Source organism: Lipophrys pholis (assembly GCF_963383615.2).
Source record: "Lipophrys pholis genome assembly, chromosome: 3".
NCBI lineage: Eukaryota > Metazoa > Chordata > Actinopteri > Blenniiformes > Blenniidae > Lipophrys > Lipophrys pholis.
Window position 1 is genome coordinate 22,958,604 of NC_137627.1, and position 7,368 is coordinate 22,965,971.

Below are 7,368 nucleotides of genomic sequence, written 5' to 3' on the forward strand. Positions count from 1 at the left end.
TGTTTGGACGATAACTCTCCATTCCATCCCCAAAACCTCTCTGAGACTGTGCAATGCTAGCTGATATGATTGGATTATTTTCTTTTTTTTTTCTTTTGTTTGTTCGTTTGTTTGTTTGTTGCTCATCATTGGGGACAGTTCTCTGAGATATAAGTTTAAAAAAAAAAAAAAAAAAGAACAAAAAAAACTTAACGGAAGGAGAAAAAAAAAAGCAGACAAACAAAAAAAAAAAAAAAAGGATAAAAACACTAAACAACTGTTTCTCCACAATTTCATTTCTTTTCTCTCTCATTGTAAATATTTTTGTCAGATTTCTTTTTGCCGAGCTGTAAAGAGAGACGTGTTGAGCAGATGGGGGCCGGCAGCATAAAAGAGGGACTAGTGGACGTAGCAGACGATATCACGACACTTCTCATCCTCTGTATCGGATAGTTTTAGGTCTGCCTGTATAATCGGCTCTGCTAGTTCTACTGTGTTAACCTGTGCTGTTGTTATTAGTGTTGATTTACCTACTGTATTCGCTGTTTAGCTTTCATGTTGGCTAGCCAAACTCTCTTAGATAACTGTGCTCATCCAGTAATTATTGATACTAACCGTGAGAAGTAGTCCGAGCCATTCTCAGCGTATAGGCTTGTTTTTTGTACATTTGTTGATGTTTTTTCCTAACAGTGAGTTGTTAGTGGCACTAGTATCTTTTCATCATCGAGCCATAGTTATTGAAGTTGCTTGGTCGTGTTAGAAGACATATCATCGTGGAAAAACAGCTCGACTCAGCTCCTCAAGGTTGGAGAAAAGAGAAAAAAAAGGGGGGGGGGGGGGAGTTAAAAAGACTTTTTGTTTAAGAGAATAAAAAAAAAAAAAACGGAGCTCCTCCTTGGGCGACTCGACGAGGGAGCTGAGCTGCTAACTTTTGTGCAATACAGTCCTAGTTTACATAACATAGAACAATAGTTTAGGGATGATTAACGTCTGCTCAGCCAGAACCGAACCTGTATCATATCGTCACATTTCGCCTCGACATCAGAGACATTTTGAAAGTATTAACGTGACTGTGTGAGATTAGACGCCACCATTTCATTGCATCGCTCTGAGCTCCACTCTTGATTTATGCTGCCCGCCCCATTGCCCTGAGAACACCACATGAGCTATTTATTTCTCAGACTATTATTATGATACTATTGATAAAAATAACAGCGCAACAAGAAAAAAAAGGGATTGACTGGAAAAAGGTGAATTAATATTATTATTGTTTTGTTTTTATTTTTTTTTTAGTATTTTAGTGGTTGCTTTTAACAACATTCATTAACTGACTTAAAGATTATTGAATATTTAATGTAATTGTAGCATTGTGTTTGTAAAGAGAAAAAAAAAAACCTAGTGAGTTGTGTTTCTTGACTTGTGGATTACCAGTGAAGTGGGCAATCTAGTGCTAATATATATGAGGTCTTTTTTTAAGGATTCTTATTTTGCGACAGCAACAGCAGTCATTATAAATGTTCATTTTAGCATCACCTGTCTTCCGTTGTCTTATTCTTCACCTTCCACCACACTCTGCATCATCACAGTAACACATCGCAAGTCTGGGGGTGGGACTGAGTGTGTGTCGAGTATGTGTGTGCGTGTGTGTGTATGCGTGTGTGTGAGTGTGTGTGAGTGTGTGTGTGTGTGTGAGTGTGAGTAAATGTGTCACAAGTTAACAAACCTGTGTTTATCTGTGCGTCTATGCAAACTCCTGTGTGTAAATATGCATGCGAGTATATGTGTCCGTCAACTCCCTCTGTGTGTGTGTGTGTGTGTGTGTGTGTGTGTGTGTGTGTGTGTGTGTGTGTGTGTGTGTGTGTGTGTGTGTGTGTGTGTGTGTGTGTGTGTGTGTGTGTGTGTGTGTGTGTGTGAGGGCTGGGGTCCGGGGTGGGTGTTGTGTCCAGTGTCCACCAAAAGCTAAAACCTGTCAGGCTTCCATACTTCCTGATGGAACCTCCTGACGTTATAGCTGCAAACCCTCATCATGTGATCTGACTCAACTCGACTGTCCATAACCCTTCCAGTCACCTGACCAACCAAATCAACCAATCACTGTCCACCACTACCGCCTTCCCCCCTGCGCCATCCTCTGCTGCACACCACGTCAGCCCCATGTGATGTTCTCCATCGATAACATACTACTGTCACGATCTACTGTTACATGCTGACAGATCTGGGGATAAATACTCACCTAGAATAGACTTCTGCTTGGTTTTGCTTCACTAATTTCTAGTGTTTTCACCTCTGACCTCATGAAGCGTCAATGAATGAAAGGAGGCGTTCTTTCGATCAAGACAAGTGCACGTCGAGCCGTTTACTTTCAAAGGGTCGAATTATCCAAACTGGGTCTTGGGAATGATGAGTCTATTTACATTGAAAGGGAAATTTGATAAAATAGAAAGTAGGATCATTCTATAGAATATCAATATAAAGAAAAACTGCAAAATGGGCTTTGTTTTGTCAAAAAAAAGTTTTCAGGTGGTTATCTTGGTGCCATCTTTTATTTTGAAAAAATGCACTAGCATTTTTTAAAGCTACTCATTATGATATTGGCTGTAACAGTATTGACACATCTTTTACATTAATAGTTGCTACGAAGTGTCCTTGGACACTGAACCTGAAGATCAGGCACCTTTAACTGGAAGATCCTTTACCATCGATTGATGGTATTTGTATTGCAATGCCACAGTACAGTAGAATATACCAATTCTAGCTCTTTGGTATCAGGAATAAAATATAGAAAATGTTCGATACGGTATGTACGTGACTGAAGGAGCTCAGATTTACCATGAAAAGAAGGTCTGGCATAGAGCTGACACAGGGAAGACAGTCTCGAAATGACTTTGCCAATAGTTGAAAGCAGTGGAAGCAAAACCAGTGAAGCTTAAACTCAAGAACAAGGGGCGAGCTGCTCCAGGACCCGATGTGGGTTTGGTTGTTTGGGGTAAGCGGCAGACTTTAACGGGTCAAAATTGAGTTTGCGCTAATATCTAATTTTGCTAAAAACGTAAAGCTGCATATCTTCCTTGTTGATCTGAAGCTGGTTTAGTTGACCAACTTGCATTAGGCGTCGTGGATAAACCGGCCCTTTAACGTCCGAGGTGCACTTTGCTTGGAAGCATTCTTAAATTCAGGTTGTTGTTTCTTTTCCCCAGAACTGCATATTACATCCTACTGTTCATACTGCTGTACGTGCTGCATACTACCTTACCAGGTCAGACTCCACCTTAACCCGTCTCCATGCAAACCACAGAGGAGCCGGTTGCATGGCAAACGGCTTCGGCCACAACAAAACCAACCAAGCCGCCCAACCAACCAGCCATCTTCCTCCACTGACGAGGCCACGCCCACCTGACTATGATCGCACCGTAGAAGAGAAGGGATAGAGGGAGAGAGAGAGAGAGAGGATAGGAACGAAGGGATGACAAAAAGAGATGTAGTTGTGATTCTCAGGGTGTCTTTATATAGATCTACTGTTCTAGTCTGTTCTCCAGTCTCTCACTGGTGTCCTGTTGCCCGAAAAACTGAGCCCAAAGACGATCACGTCCTCCGACGACAAATTCCTTGTCCTTTTGCTTGATTGATTGATTGATTGACTACTGACCAATTCCTCTCGATCAGTTGATTGATAGTATTGATTGACCAATTCTCTTGAGAGATGCTACACAGCCAGCTGAATGCAGCTCGGCACTGTAACTATTGTTTACAACCCAAATGAGACCAACAACGCTGTTGAAAGAATGTCTAGGACTTCAAAAAAGGAAGAAAAAAAAAGGAAAAAAAGAAAAAGAAACAAGAGAGAGAGAGAGAGACAAATCTCTGAAGAGTACTTATTTCTAAATGATGGAACTTTTCGCTTACTTTCTATGTGACATGAGGTAATGTAATTTTTTTCAATCATTGCATGTGACTATTTTTATTTGCAATGAAACTTGTTAGAATGGATGGTACATTTGTGACGTCAGTGCAACGTTGAGACGCCGATGCTAGAAATCAGTCGGCGTCCAACAACAGTGTTTTCATGTCGCCGTGAGGAGTGCTTATGGACCAATGAATGCTAAATGTGTGACCATACAAAGCTGTAAAGGTTTTGTTTATTTGTACATGGTTATGGGTAAAATAAACCATTGAAGCAAAGTAACATCTTTAGTCTTAAGGCGGAAGCCGTCACACATTCTGTTTTTGTAAGATTCGGTGCGTGCGAAGCTTTGGATAATGCAAGTAGACGCACTGTTGAAGAGGTAAGTTTCAACAGTTAGAGCCGATCCGGCGTGGCGGCGGCGCCTGGTAATGTGCCGCCGCCCGCATGCTCGGAGGGCTCGACTTAGCGGGGGTGTCCACGGGTTAGCGAAGGTGGAGAATTACAGAGACGATCAGGGCTCGAGATCCTCGTTCAGGCATCCTCCGTACGGCAGGCATCACAATCAAGAAGGGGCGGGGTCCAACTCTCTGACATATCCATCTACCCACAATCCTCCTGTGCACCAGAGTCATCCGATCAACACCTGCACCCCCGCATCCACCATGATTCCACAAACCAGCCAGTCAGCTCCTCCTGTGACCTCTGGCCAAATCGTCTCGGCCCTCTCTCCATGCCATCGGCTAAGCGGCTAGTGGCTTTTTATTGAGCTGTTGTTGCAAAGCCCCTCCCACACCACCACCACTACACCCCTCCTTCTGGGAAAATGGAGTCACAATTCACAGCATGGTCCGACCAACCTCTTGTCACTCTCCTCCTCCACACACCTCTCTCCATACGCCACTAAAGAAGTTCCTCCGGCTCCCAGCAAGAAGGTCACAGCAGTTGGTGGTGTGATCAGAGTTCTCGCTGTCTGGCGGGTCCGGTGTGTGTGCGGGAGGTTATTTTTTTTATTTATTTATTTTCTTCTTGTTTTGTTTTTTTCCCCCCAGGCAGCTACGATTAAAAAGGAGGAGTAGTTTCTCATGACAACTGCATTTCTTTTCTGCAGCATGTCAGTCAATTCACACTTACAACAAGGAGTCATGGCAAAAAAAGAAAACAAAACTAAACATAAAGTTTGTCCAAGTGTATGTAAACAACAGTTCTGTGCAAGCTGCATTTTTATTTTATGTTTTATTTATTTTTATTTTTGTCCTGTTACTTGGAGGTCAAAATGCCATGGAAGCAACATAGATCTCATCGGTAGATTCAAATTTTGTGTGGCGAGCCAATAAGTCACAATAGTTTGTGTCACTGAGCTTACATTTCAGTCTTTAAAAATACAAATAAAACTCATCACAAGATCATAGTGTAGCTCTAACCTGTTGGGATTAACATGACTGCAACACCTACATAGTTTGTTTTAATCTTAACAGTCACTATTTCATTAAACTCCTATTTACTGGAGCATGAGTGCCTCTTCAGTCCTGATGTGTCTCAGTCCTACTGCAGTATGTGAGAGTAGCACACTATCTTTCTAAAACCATTAGTAGCTTTATTTATTTTTTGTTTCTACTCATGATAACTAGTTTCATTCTAGTAGCGCAAACATCCAGATTATAGAGCATCTTCCTCCCACTAACTGACGTAACTTCAGCAGAACTAAAGGAGTCACTCAGTCATTCGGTTCACCCGAGCAGCTTTCTCAGCTCCCTGAATGTCACACAGCAGCTACATGAACATTACTAAGACAAAATGTGACCAACGGGGAGAATTATAAGTAATGCAAATAACGTAAATATAGCTTCCTTTTTGAGTGCACACTCAAGTTGAAACAAAATAACTGATATTATATAAAACTATTAAACAAAAAAATACCAAATGCACGAATCGAGTCACTCAGCAGAAGATGTTTGTTCATTCATTTTAAAATGGGCCATTCAGAAAGCTTTTTATGAATTTTATCTTCATAAACTAGAAGTTCAAGTCCATTTTTCAATTCGACCTCTTCTAAGGATGTGATTTATTTTAGCAGCGTTGCCAAGGGCTGGCACAGCCGACTAAACCATTTGTTTATCAGTAGTTTAGGGAAGCAACTTTATAAGTGAAAAAGATAACAATAATAATAATATTAATAATTATAAGACTGACACATTTTACGAGCACATCTTTGGCGCTGAATCTTTAAAATCTGAAGCATCGTTGTGCTTTTCACTGCAAGTTTGTGTAATTTAGTGTAGCTTTGCTGAGTCATCGCTAAAAAGTGTTTAGTGCAGAGTATTTACATGAATATTAAAGCTCAAACCAGCAACAGACTGCACAGATCTCTCCAGCCACAAGCAGTAAAATTTGCATCGTATGCATGGTGGTGCGTTCACTTACTGTTGGACATACCGCTACTGAAACACTTCTGAGCAGTGACGTGATGAACAGCAGGGAATTGAGAAAACCAAATAAAGACTATTTGTTTAGCCACACAATCACCGGTTTGTAATTTACTCCTGAATCACGACTGATTCTGAAACCCCTCATAAATTACACATTTCAACCAGAATTTAACTCCCCGACCAAAGATGTATCTCAGTTTTTCTCTTCGGCTCGTCCTTCTTTTACCTTATTAAAGTGACTTATAAGAAGAACGATGAGATTGTTTGTGGCTCCAGAGCAGTTTCACCTCCAACATACATCCTTTTCTGACAACGCCATGTTGCTTTCAGCATCTCCGAACAACATACCTCCTCAGGTTTTTTCTTTTCTTTTCCCAAGTGTGTTTACGCCTTTTTCTCTCCGTCGGGACGGCGCTCTGAAAACAGGCCGCTGCGATGTGCTTCAGTGTGTTGTGATGGATGATATTGTGCCTTAGATCAGATCCCAAAGGTGTTGTAGGTTGTGTCAGAACCACAGAGGCCTTTGAGGATGCAGGAGGTAAGTTTCTCAGAGAGGTTCAATGTGTTTCTTTAGTTTTTTTGCGCAAAAAAACCCCAAAAGATCTGGACTTATGAAACACATTATGGATAAATATCTATACTCACTTTTCTGTGAAGACAAAGCTGCTTTCACTTTCTTTTCTTTTTTCCGTTAACGCCCAGTGTGAGGCGCAGGGATTTCAGATGTAGCAATGCAACAAATCACGATTTTAAACTAAAGGAAAAAGACAGATTCAAGCTTTTCGTTTAAGGTTTCCATGAACACATCAAAACGGACACTCAGAATTCTCTTTAATTAATGCATTTTCCACTATAAATGCCAGAGTTTTTAAGGATCTCCTGTAGTGAGGGTGTTACGGTGTATTTTCAGTCGCAGTTGCCCTACTTTTCCCGCACAGGACTAAAAGTTTGTGCCTATGCAGCGACTGTACGAAGCCACAGAGGAGCTGCGAGACAGCTTCAGTGATAAAGTAGCTGCGCTTCCGTAGACCTGGAACTCAACATATAAGATCAGAGACT